The 14,284-nt window shown below is 34.5% G+C and overlaps 1 protein-coding gene across 6 annotated transcripts in view; it reads left to right on the top strand.

The window, feature by feature from the left end:
* Positions 1–14,284, top strand: part of LOC145694937 (uncharacterized) — a 391,240-nt gene that overhangs the window by 345,918 nt on the left and 31,038 nt on the right. For 5 of the 6 annotated variants that reach the window (XR_014133075.1, XM_081771718.1, XM_081771721.1 and 2 more), the window contains one exon: positions 892–978. The exons of the other annotated variant lie outside the window; for it this stretch is intronic. The gene's annotated coding sequence lies outside the window, so the exon portion shown is untranslated. The remainder of the gene's footprint in view (positions 1–891; positions 979–14,284) is intronic. 6 annotated transcript variants of the gene reach the window in all.

Here is a 14,284-nt window from a genome sequence, read left to right as displayed (position 1 = left end):
TCATATCCTGGATCCGCCCCTATATATATATATATATATATATATATATATATATATATATATATATGTGTGTGTGTGTGTGTGTGTGTGTGTATGGTATATATATATTTGGAAGTTTATAGTAAGGGTTGGCTTTCATTCTTTATTGGATACTTCTAGAATAACATTAATAGTGGTGAGTCGAATATTTATATTCTACATTTTTCTCCGACAATTTCTAACTTGAATGTTAATTACAATAAACCTGCACTTTATTAATTGCTAATTTGGAGTTTATGTTTAACTATCACGGGTGAAAAGAATGATAGGTCTACATCTTTTATACCTAGTTCCTGTTAACTAACTTCATAAAAGGATTTTAACTTAAAATGAGTTGAGCTAACTCATGATGTACCTCTCATAGTCTGGGTTCTGGCTCCCTCGATTTTAACTTCTAAATCCGCCACTGCTCTACTCACCACTAACTTTGCAGTAAAAGACGCCGATAATTATCTGGCCACTGCTATAAGTAGGCAAACTCTAAATTTACATACATGGATCCACGAATCCTGTTTTACTGAAACGATGGCCTGAAGCTTTCCTTCCACTTAATTGGCAAAGGTTTTTCTACTTAGGCTAATAGGAAAGAACTTAATTTTCCAACTCAACAAAGTGTGACGTATTGAGGCTCATTTCCTAGATGTAGGAATGTCTTGTACGTAAAGATATGAAATATAAATGTAAAATTCGAGTATTTAAAAATTATAATAAGTATACTAAATAAATAATTGCTTTCCCTTTATAAAATTTTCTGTCATTTAACAACAAAATTTAAAAGAAATTTTTCACAAAATAAACTTTATCAACTTTTATTACAACATATTCTACAGTAGTTTTCTTCTTATTTTCCAGGTAATTGTCGAGGTGAAGCAAGCAACATAGCATAAGACCATATCTACCTAGGTATTCTCCCAGTAATACATGGAGACGTCTTTTGATGTGAGTATTCTGGCAATTTATAATGAAAGAGGACGCGGTGACTCAGTGATACAGCCTCACCTCTTGCGCGCGTGATCCCTGGTTCGATCCCAGCTCCCGGCAAGTGAACTTTGTGGTAGACACTGTGAGAGTTTGCTTTTTTGGAATTTCTCTTTTTTCTTCCACTTTAATCATTCCACTGTTATCATCCATGTCATTATCGCCGTCTTCCTTAACCTTGGTTCATAATCGTGGGATGTTAAACTGAGAAGAAAAAAGGAAATATAATTGAACACGGTTTTGAAACTTTCATTCGAAACGAAATAAAATGAATTCTTTAAGTTTTACATGCCGAGTAGGGTTAAGAAGACGGTGATGATTAGAAATGAATGGAATGGTTGAATGAATAAAGTGGAAGGAAACAGAAAAACCCCGAGAATACCGACACACACACACACACACACACACACACACACACACACACACACACACACACACACACACGGTGTTTGTCCACCACAAAGTTCACTTAAAGATAAGTTATCCAACTCCTCGACGAGTATCGCATTGAAACTTGCACAAGTGGAAAAACATATTGAAAGATGGAAATATGCTTACTCTTACGATTCGCAACGTCGTCGAAGCGGAAGTAGAATGATCGTTCCTCCATAGCCCCTGAAATTTATGTACTCTGGTCATACATGTCAGAATGTGATACACTGGAACCTGTTTTCTCACGAAGACAAACATTGCAAACTCAAGATGATAACAGTCGGTGGTGATTGGGATCTCTAGTATGTCATTGATGCGAATCGTTGTCAAATGTAACACAATATACGATCGTAAGTTCCAAACGAACATGTTTACCTGGTGCAGTAAAGGGACACGCTGAAACCACAACGCAAAAATGCCTTTCTACTATTATTATTATTATTATTATTATTATTATTATTATTATTATTATTATTATTATTATTATTATTATTATTATTATTATTATTATTATTATTATCAGTAGTAGTAGTAGAGTAGTATGTTTAGTATTATTAATATGAACAGTATGATTAGTAACAATAATAATAATAACATGAAGAAGACAGCAAATGTATTATTGGGCCCGTTAAGTAACCAAGGAGTTCGGTCCGTCTTGAGTGTCCTCTAGCACTGCTATAAAAGTTTTAAAATCCACAAATAATCATATTCCAGCAGGGATTCGAAGTCGGGACTCTTGAATCGCTGGCTTGACTCCTCAACCAACACGAACATGAGGTCAGCAATAAGACGAAGACGACAAAGAAATAATAATAATAATAATAATAATAATAATAATAATAATAATAATAATAATCCTATACTAGTGGCTCTCAACCTAATTCTGATCACGAACCCCATATTATCACATCCTCTTGGCAGCGAATCCCTTATAATTTCTGGCTTGCAATAAGCTTGTGTCGGATTTTTAATATTCAGTGCCTATTGCTGAGATCTCAGTATATACTGTACTTTTATTTCTATAATAGTATAGAATCCATTTCTTGTATATATAGTGGATACAGTAACTTCCCTAAAAGCGAATGGATTAAAAACAAATTTGGTCCGTTCATTCATATTACAAATATCGAATCCGATCCGTCATACTGTTTCAAAATGAAGGTCGTTTGAAAATTTTAAAACTTCATAACTCCCTTAATTTTGGGTCATATGAAGAAAAATATAAAGTGCATTTGCATTCTTCTGGTATTCAATATGCAGTTCTCAGTAGTTTCATATCGTACCTCTTTCAGTTAAATTTTTAACCAACTCTGCACCTGTTGAAAATGTTTAGTAATTTTTTTTTTTTTTTTTTGGTTCTTGACAGTATGTATATAAATATGTAAAAATTGTCTATCAGAACCAAATTCAAAATAATAATAATTATTTAAAAACATTTTCCGGTATTAGATTCTAATTATGTTTCTCACTTTCGCTTATCTTCGCCACCCCCAGGTTGAGAAACCTTGTCCTATACTATTTCTTCTTCCTGCAGACCTCGTGTTCGTGTGGGTTGAGGCGTCAAATCGGCGACTTAGGGGTCCCGAATTTGAATCCCGCCTGGGGTATGGTTGTTTGTGGATTTTAAAACTTTTATAGCAGTGCTAGAGGACACTCAAGACGAGCCGAACTCCTTGGTTACTTAATGGGTCCAACAATACATTTGCTGTCTTCTGCTTCTCATTATTGTTATTGTTACTAATCATACTGCACATATTAATAATACTAATCATAGTACTACTACTACTACTACTACTACTACTACTACTGATATTATTATTATTATTATTAATAATAATAATAATAATAATAATAATAATAATAATAATAATAATAATAATAATAATAATAATAATAATAATAATAATAATAGAAAGCCATTTTTGCGTTGTGCTTTCAGCGCGACCCTTTTCTCCATCAGGTAAACGCGTTCGTTTGGAACTTACGATCGTATATTGTGTTCCATTTTACATCAATTCGCATCAATGACATACTAGAGATCCCAATCATCACCGACTGTTATCATCTTGAGTTTGCAATATTTGTCTTCGTGAGGAAACAGGTTTCAGTGCATCACATTCTGGAATGTATGACCAGAGCACATAACTTTCAAGGGCTATGGGAGACGAATCATTCTACTTCCGGTTCGATGACGTTGCGAATCGTAAGAGTAAGCTTATTTCCATCTTTTATATGTCCTCCCACTTGTACAAGTTCCAATGCGATACTCGTCGAGGAGTTGGATAGCTTTCCTTGTTAGCGCGAGCTGGGATCGAATCAGGGACTCCACACACCAGGAGTGAAAGCTCTTCCACTGAGCCACCGTGGCCCAAAACTTTCATTCGTGTGAGAAAGTGAAAGCGTTATGAATAATAGCGAAGAAAATAACAATTTTATTTGTTTCTAGAAAACAAGGAACAACAGATTCAAGTACGTGATAGCAGCATAGTGAAAGGAAAATGAGAGAGGGTACAAAAAGATGCTAATGTGAATCACAATATTACCGGTATTACGAGGGGTGTTCAAATCAAACTAGGATTTTTATTTTTATAGGCGTAAATAGCGTAGTGGTACCAGATATACAGAAATATAGAATAAGTATGTTTTATTACTGATAGGCGGGGCACAAGTCACAGATTAATCCAGAAACCGGTAATCAGAGCGGTCGACTATAGTAACAGTGCAGGCATGAAACAGGGTGTGGTGATGAAGTTTCATGGGAATGAAGGCGTAAAATCCGCGAATAACTACAGAAATCTTGTTGGTTCCCGATTTTAGAAGGATATCTAGCTTTTTATATCAGGGAAAAAAATCAAATGGAGTACGACAAACAAAAATCAATATTAAAAAGTCGTTCTTGGGACTACTAAAATAATTAAATACGTATTTACTGTATGTCTTTGCAAACACATACTTTGTTCTCAAATAATAGAGATCACAAAGTCAAGTCAAACAAAGGAAGAATAGGTTGAAACTTTTTTATTAAAAATACAATTTAAATAATTAAATGAAATGATTTATACTATTTGTGTTATTAGAATAATTGAGATTACCAGAGGTGCGGTTTGCCTTAACTCGATGTTGGTGCACTTTGCCACAAAATGTTAATGTTGACTTATCTTATCTCATTATCGTAAAGGTTTAACACATAATTGACGTGGCAGCTAAGGGTTGCCAGACGACTACTACGACAGTCATGTTATATATGTTTACCTTAAACAAAATACATATGTAGATACAGACTGTTACAAGCATAGCATCAGTTCAATACGGTACTCTTCAGTTAACAGCATATTGCCACATCTCCATAATTATTTCATAATATTGACATAGAAATGTTCTTTTCTTACTTCGTCTTGCTTTTTCATTGAAACCTGTCTCCTTTAGCGTAGCTGGTATAACATGGGATTATAAAACTGAAATATTTATATTTATTTATTTATTTATTTTGCATTGAAATGGCGAAAGAAAAATAGTATTCGGTTTACGACTTTAAAAAAAATGAAAGAATGAACTTAATCCGGGTGGCATTTGGCTACAATATGAGTTAGGAAATTAACACTTGTGCGAATTAAGTTATTGTGTTCTTGCCATAAAAATGAAGGTTCACTGCGTGGACTATGTAATCCCAACTCTCCGCCTCCGTGGCTAAGCGGTTAGCGTACGCGCCTTTGGCGTGGGAGACGCGGGTTCGATTCCCGACGGAGCTCATCTGGTTCGGATTCCAGATGAGCTCGGATAGCCTCACTGCTGAAAGGGACGCTAAACTAAAATCAACTCAACTCCCAACTCTCAGTTTTTTGGACGATATTACGGATTCATCAAATAATAATAATAATAATAATAATAATAATAATAATAATAATAATAATAATAATAATAATAATAATAATAATAATAATAATAATATATGAATATGAGTACATTCTAAACGACCCATCTTAAGCAATCTATATAGAATGACAATACATGTGTTTTTTACATACAAATCGTTAATATTTGTTAGTTCATGTCCACTAAAAACAATAAAATATATAGATAATAATTTTCTTCTCTTCCAAGAATGAGATACAAATATTATAAATTGTGATGCAAATTTAAATTGGATTTGCAAATTACTATGCAAGAAGCAAAGTCTAAAATGAACGCTTACAATTACAATAATTATATCATAAAAATAATTTTTAGCATCCCCCTCAACAAGAAGATGTGCCCGGTCTGGAGACCAGTCGGGGGACGGACGATGCCATTGGAAAGTGCCCGTCCAATTGCCCTCCCTCTAGGGTCGTCACTGGTGGGATACCATTATGAGATTTGTCAATAATACAAATCTTTTTTCTGAAATCTGGAAAGTCTGTCTCATATGGTAACCCTAATTCCACGACTGAATGTTATCACATTTCTCTATTTCGCTTTTCCTTGAAACATTCGAGGACAAGAGATGTGCTTTTCATAAGACACAATTATTTTAAGTAATGTGGTTGGTAATTGTTTATTATTGAATTCTATGAATAAAAACCTTACCTTAACCTACATATTTTTGATGGCGATAACCGCAAGTACTGAATTTATAGATTGTTTCCCTTTGAAAGACATATAGAGACATACTGTAGAAATACTTACGAACTCAATTAGAAATGGGAATAGTTTCTCTTTAGCATCAATAAAGACATTTTCTTGATGATAGACATTATATTAAAACTACTCTTACAGGCTAAGAAGACTTTTCCCAGGCTGTATTTCAACGAATTATGCGGTTCGTAAAGAAAGGAGGTAACTTATTTCGTCAGTGGTTCTAGAACAAGGGCGATGCAATCTGTCAAAGCTACGCTTGTCAACCACAAGATTGGAACCAAAAGAAGAGAAAGACGCTTTTTTGCTGAAGGGAAAGAGAATGTGGATGGTAGCAAGATTGTGTCCCTGGGCCCCCACGCGCTCTGTTAAGACATAGAACTTGTCAACCGCTGCAAGCCCGCAACATGTCCTTGTTCGTCGGGTCACAGATGTGCCAGGATGAAGAACCTAAGATTGCGGGTTTCAGAGACTCGTGTTTGCGGCCAACGAGTCTGGATGGGAAGCGAGATTAATTCCAGCAGCCTCTCTTGTGGAAAAGGCTATCGAAGCTGTACCCAGCCACCCACTTAACATTTCTCCCGTCACTTTATACTATAGTCTTCGTTTCTTGTAAAGAAAGTCCCCTTCTCTCCCTCCTATCCCTCGTCTAACTCTCTTTTGGCAAGTTATTTGTAAGGCAAGGGGGTGGATACCCTTCCACTAAAACAAGCCACTATACCTTATTTCAGCCTGTCGCTATTAAACTTGCAGATTTGTCCTATAACTTGACAACGCGCACAAAGGCAAATTGTTCCGCGAGTCATCAAGTGTTTTGTATTGTAGACGCCTTTGTACAATGCACTAATAGAAAAGCTAGACCTTTTGTGTACTACTTTCTTCATGTGTATGGCTTTGAGTGAATGAACTACGGGGACAATACATCTACTAGTAGAGTCAGTACATTTTTTAAAAAAGTTTCCATCCTGTTCTAGAAATAAGTGTTCTATTCCAACTATTTGTTATGATTGTGAACAAAAAATACCTTTTGTTTTAATATAAGTATATAAGTAGTACTGTCCTTTTTAGTTACCAAGAGCGAAACTACTTTACAAATAACTAACGTGAACAAACACAGAACTTTGCAATTAAAACCACATCTGTTGCATTTTACATCTTAGTACTACTTAAATTTCTTTCCAGTGTCCTTTGAAATGAAAGAAGATATGTTCTGTTTTCCAAAGTGGGAAATACGCATATACAATTATTGTTTGCATGAATTTTAATTGCAATTACAGAAAGTTTTAAGTTAAGACAAGGGACTTTACAATTTTAACTTTACTTTGCGGTAAAAGAAAAAAATGATTAAGAGTTGCATTGAAATTTCTAGACACACTTAATTTTTGTCGATGTAAAATATTATAACTACATTACAAATATTCTGTTTTATGTCCTCGAATTTAGAGTAGTTTCTTTAATCAAATCTTGATTGCATTCTAATGGTAGACCTATCTATTGTGTAGTAAAAGTTCTTTGAGAAGATAGATAGACAGAAGAGGAATCTTAAAATATATAGCTCCAGACATTTTGGAATTAAGAAATATGCATAAATGCATCCAAGTTTATTTATTTATACACTAAGAATGGTAAATAATACTTATTTTTAAATGAAGATTGTTATCCAAAAGTAAAGAAAGGTTGCATACAGAATTTCTTTAGGAAGGAATCTTTTACCTTAAAACAAGAAAGATGCATTACACGCAGAAACTGTTATGTGAAAGGATATTGCCTAATCCTAAATAAAAATTTAACAAAATTAGTTTCCTGAGAATTTGAAGTATACAGAATTTCGCCAAAGTAGAGAAAAGTTTTTATTTTTAAATTTTCTTTAATATATGGTCTCTTCATCAATGGTAGAGTTTTGAATTCGTTGGAATAAAGAACTGCTTCAACATTGACAATAATAGAAAAGAAAAATCATTACTTTCTTTTGATACAGTTTAGATTTATATCTAATTCAAAGATCTTAATTCCAATTTGACTTTGGTTGATTTATATTTACGTCCTTCGTCAGCATCGAGGGTATTCATAAGACGAGATCTACAGTTTAAAGTAGAATCTGAACCAATTTAATGCGTTTGATAGTCTGCTGCGAGGAATCAAACCCGGGATCTTGTGTACCAAAACCTGTTAGACTAGCAAAGAGGGCTTCAATATCATATGACGAATTGTTCAGATTTAGTTTTTTTTTTTTTTTTCAAGGTAAATGCGGGGATACTTACTACTTTTAAATACAGGTCTCTGATTACATCCCGTCGAGAATTCGTTTCCGTGTTTCGTGGTGGATTGATTTGTCAGTCTCGTAAAATGGTTTCACGGCGGTATGTACAAATGTTGTTAATAAATCACACTCTAAATAGTTTTGGCGGTATTGTGTGGGACATTAAGGAAATAGGGAGTTTTTTTCGGAATACCTTTTAAAATTAATAGCTGTCAGGAATTCATGGCTGCTAATTCAGGAAACCAATTAAAATATAGCCCATATATTAGAGCTGTCATAGTTGTAAGCCGTTCACTCATCACGTGACCGGTCTAGGTTCAATGCATAAAGTGACCTCAGAAATATGTTGAAGACCAATTGTGAAAATTTTGGAAAATGATTGATATGTTGTACGTATACTTACTTTGTCTCAGTCGTATAACAAAGAACGGAACATTTCATATTATTGTTCCGTTCAGAAGTCACTCACTGTCTGTTCAAGGAATACGTATAATGAACACGCGACTACGTGATATGACACACCGAACACCATTTTTGTGTGTTGTGTGATTGCAAGGTCAACTTCTTCAGCACATATGGGTTGCCACTGGCCTATATCCAAAAATTTTGGCCATACCATGGCTCATCAATCCAGCACCAATCATCGAGTTACACATTTTATGAACCAACAACAATATAATCTTCTCAGGCGCCCATGTCTTTAGGCAGCAATTGCTGGACGGCTCTAACTTTTAAGGGGTAGAATTTCACACTTGCACAATGCAGTGTATGCACTGCAAATGGAGAGCCGGAACTGGCTTGAAAGTCTTAGCATTGATTTCTTTTTAGTCACAAAATATGCAGTTTGCATATCAATCAACTGTTCTGTTAACAACTTTGATCAACCGTTTCTCGGTGCATCCACTACACTACCTATCTCCTGGAACTTGTCGTACAGCCGTTTCATGGAAGATTTGTTTGGATACATCTGTTGCGTCTTCTGTGTATAGGTTTTCTGGATTAAAAAATAACTGCTGCTGCGAATATACTCTATCATAATGAGTTACAACATATAGTCATGTCCAAAATTATTGTCGCATGTCTATAACTGTCTCGTTATAAAACTATAATTTGATAATGATTTTGCGGGGTACTTTTAATACTGTTATTATATATATATATAATCGGGAAATGTATATTTGTGGTAAATTTCATAGGTAAAGAATTATAAATACGAAAATTAGAATGAGTAAAACAAAATGTTGCTAAATGCAAAATAAAGGTTTTGTTCTCGTTACATTGTTCTTATTTACTGCTCTTTTGACACGAAATTTACCTTATACTTGTATTAGCTTAACACATACTAGCTTAACACATACTAACTTGCTAAGAAATATAGGGCGAAATTGTTATCAAATTATATTCCTACAACAACATATTTAAAAACATGCGACAATCATTTTGGACATGACTGTACATTCCATGGCTGCTCAGTTATTCAGTACCTATGACGAAACCAAAACAATTTATGAGATTCCTCATAAGGTTGCGTAACTTTTTCAACACGCTGTATAATTCCCTATTTCTGTGTCAATAATTCGTTAAAAATAAAATTGCCATGGAATTTATGGCATGAATAGGTATGTGGAGAAAAGGTTTGAGATAAGGAAATTAAATGTAGGCTAAAGTGAATAAAAATATATGCATATTTTCTTTAAAATACATAAATTTTGCATTTTTCCTGCAAATAATGGTCGCGAATGTTTTCGCTAAGATAATACAAACCTTGTCTAAATGACCTAGTTTAGTTCTTGTTATACTCAGCCTTATTGTCATGTAATTAAGTCGTGATTCAAGCAACTATTATTTCAGTTTTGTGCAATAGTTAATGAAAAATATCGTTCATAATTTTTTTTTTTTTTTAAAGGAGTTTACTCCTTTATACAGTATATTTACTCCGTCTGTCCATTTGGAGGACCCAAAATCTTAAGAACTATTTGATGGATCGCCATCAATTTTGGCCAGAATTAGAGATTTAGAAGCCAGAAATCGAGTTCGTTGATAGAGGTGACTTACATCAACCGGAAGTGGTGGAAATCAATTATTTCCGGTTTTAACATTGATCACAAATAAAGCAAAAACGAGAAGCAGTTTCCGGAAATAGATTAAGCGTCCCAAGAATAGATTTTGCCTCCATTCTTAGATCTCTACTAAAACTGAAAGTGATAGATATCCGTAAACACGACAGACAGCTACAAGCTTTTTTTTTTTTTTGAATCGATGAATCACCTTTCCTCTTAATTCTCCATTTAAGCCGAAGTGGCTGAAATTAACCACTTTCGGACTTTTACGGTAAGCGGTATAGAGTAAAAGCCAAAATAGACAGTGAAAAAGGGTTTTCTTATTTACTTACGTATTTATACATATTTTTGGACATTACTGGCGTCTATGGCCTTAAGTCCGTTACGTACAATCCGCGGCAAAAAAAAAAAAAAAAAAACCTGCAACATGAGGATGTAAGTTTATTGTGAAACTACGCCTAACAGTACAGGGAATGAACATAACGTCTAAGTGGAACGAATCACGCCAGGATAAACCTCGGCCTCCTCCCATGCACACTTATTTTGGAGCAAAAGATTTCGTCATTTCACAATAAACTTATATGCTCACGTTGCAGGTTTTTTTGCCGCGGATTGTACAAGGGATGATATCTCTCGATGATGACACTATCCGGGGAAGGGGAAGAAAGAAAGGAATGGGGAAGGGAAGAAGAAGTGACCTAGGACCTATATGTTAGGTACCATACCAGCATTTTCCTGTTTTGAATTAGGAAAACCAAGGAAAAATCCCACTCAAGATGACAGGCCTCAAAGACCTGTTACACCTTTTTAAGCGAGTAATCGAAACCGAGAAGCAGTTTTCTGTAATCAATTAAACGTTTCTGTATCCCTTCTCCACTCTATTCTCTCTACTAAAACCCTAAGTGGTATCAATGTTAATGGAGAAAATATCCTACACGATATAAACTAAACTTCTTCACGTGGTATACCTGTGACACAGCTACTTATTTTAAAAAAAATAACATACTACAATTGAAAGGAGAGGTAATGAAATACGTAAAATATATCAAACAATCTATCCAACGGGTCCAAAAAATATGTGTTAAATTTTCTGTTACAAGAAATTCATCAAACTCCGAACGCTTTATTAAAAAGATATTTTAAATTCAAGTTTAAGAATGAATGATAGTCTTAGGTTGTTATATCTCAATAAAGATAGAATACATTGTGATTTTGCTTGATGTGGTCAAGAATAAGAGAGTTTAAGAGCTATAAAAACTTTTTGGGTCAATTTTCTATAGGGATGGCCAGAACCGGTTCCTGGTGGAACCGGTTTTCGGGTCTGAACGGATCCGGTTCTAGAAGATCCGGTTCCGGAACCGGTTTTTCGGATCCAAGTCTGGAACCGGTTCTGAAAACCAGATCTCCAAGAACCGGTTCCTCGCGGAACCGGTTCCGCCGGAACCGGAACTTTGTGGCCATCCCTATTTTCTACTATTCACAAGAATTTGTCCTTCAAGCATGTCAATTTTTTCAGCTCAACTGATAGTGTCTTCCCATTAAATATATATATTTTTCAGTATAAGTCGTTAGAATTTGACTTGTATCGGCAACGTCCCTCGAAGCTGGTGAAGCCATTTTCCTTAAAATATCAACCATGTAAGATTGAAACAAGAAATACAGAATAAAAAGAGTAAAATTTATTTCACAGTATAAAACTACGATAGACTTGCAAAGTATGCGAGTTCAATATTGAAGCTGAAAATTCTAGTTGCAGTAATCGCTTTTTGATATGGATTCAACGTCCGAACCTGTTCCTCGGACGTTGAATCCATATTTTAAAAGAAGGCATTACTTGCTATCTCTTACAGCTTTTGCTGTATGGAGTATAATATTGAAAATGGAAATAGTAGTTGATATCTCTCATATCCGTTTCCAATAGAGGAATAAACTCAGAGATGAAACGTATTCTTGCGGTACTGAATCCATATAATAATAACTATCTATTTTCGTTCTTTCGTTATTGTGATTAGTATTGAAACCGGAAATATACGATTTTCATTACTTCCGGTTAAAACAAAGAGAGAAAACTCTAGACAAAACTCATTTTAAGGATACGGCATCCATGTAAAGAAAACAGTTTCTAGCTATCTCTTACCAATTTTTCTCTATGAAGATCAATATTGAAACCGGAAGTAGTAGTAAATTTCTAGTAGTTCCGGTTTCAGTAGAAGGATAAAAATGGAAAAGAAATCTATTCTTGGGACGCTGAGTTGATTACAAAGAAACTGATTCTCGTTATCTACTGTCGTTCATGTTCTACGTGTGACGAACAAAGTTCAAACCGCAAATGTTCGATTTCCTCCACTTCCGTTTTGAATCGAGTGTTAATAGAGGAGATGGAACCTGTTATTGGGACATTGAATCGATGCTAAAAGAAATCGCTTCTCATTATCTATGGCCGTTTACGTTCTACGTGACGATTAACATTGAAACTGCAAATGTTCGATTTCTTCCACTTCCGTTTTGAATCGAGCGCTAATAGAGGAGACTGAACTTGAACTTGTTATTGGGACACTAAACCAATTCCAAAAAAAATCGCTTACACCTTGCCCTGATACCTATTAACATTTAGACAGATAGACGAATGGACTTTCTATATACAAGATCTCCGATACTTATACATAACATACTTCAGAAGTCTAAAACGAGAGCATCCTTATTGAAGATAAAGGTGTTATCCCAAGATTCAGTTTGTGTAACACTGAAGGGAGAAATTTTAATTAAGATTGGCAGCCAGGGGAATTGAATCAAAATATAACTGATTATCGAGCGAGAAGCTATATCATTCATTTATTCCAATTTAGGCTAAGTAAAAGATTATAATGACATTTCTTTGCTTTCATAAATAACTTGAGAAACAAGTCATAAACAGAAAGTACAAAGAAGCAAAATTCTAAAATTTAAGACACTTAATGGATATTTCACGAATGCGATTCAGCTTTGATTTCCGTTGAAGATTTCTGTTAGCTTTTACCCTGTATCTTATTCCTAAATTTATATACTGGATGACATCAATTCAGTTTTGTTTCTCTTGAAGAATTCTGTTGTTTATTATCCTGCCTTATTGTTAAGAGTTGAGTTGATTTTGAGTTTAGCAGCGAGGCTATATGAGACCTGGACCTATTGATTAACGTAGAATCCGAACCACATGTGCTCCTGCCGGAAATCGAATCCGGGTATCCCATTCCAAAGGAGCGTACACTAACCGCTTAGCCACGAAGGAGCTCTCCTTATTCTTAAGGGTTTCCCCTAACCTTGTCCTTAGTTCTTTTTTAAGTTATTGATTAACTAAAAAAAAAACAATAAAGAATATGCAAATTATAGAATGTGAGTCAGGTAGCATCTACGGTACAAAACACAATGAAATAAATTAATAATTGATTTGAAGACTCCGTGTAGTGTAAATTGTGTAAATAATTATGATGTCATAAACTGCGCACCCAAATATCTAGTCTGTAAATACTAATTTGGAAAGGTTTATTAGTTTATTTAATAGCGTTTTGCAGATACTACCTGGCTCACTTTTTACATTTTTGATATTTATTCATTGTCTTTAAGTTGTTTACTTAAAATAAAGAGGAGAGGGTTGAGCATAGCGAAAAGCCATAAAATGATTTAGTGTATAATACCGGTTCAGTTTTATTTGTCCTTAAGATTTATATTATATTTTTATCCTGTGCTTTATTCCTAAATTCATTTACTGGATAACTTCTGTTCAACTTTGTTTCGTTGAACTTTATCTGCACGTTTTTATCCTGTGTGTCTTATTTCTAAATTCAGTTACTAGATAACACCTGTTCAACTGTTTGTTTCGTTGAATTTTTTCTGCAAGTTTTTATCCTGCGTCTTATTTCTTAATTCA

The sequence above is a fragment of the Thermobia domestica genome, chromosome 9 (assembly GCF_964235325.1).
Source record: "Thermobia domestica chromosome 9, izTheDome1.hap1.1, whole genome shotgun sequence".
NCBI lineage: Eukaryota > Metazoa > Arthropoda > Insecta > Zygentoma > Lepismatidae > Thermobia > Thermobia domestica.
Note: the sequence above shows the minus strand (reverse complement) of the source record. Positions and strands in the feature narration are given on the sequence as shown.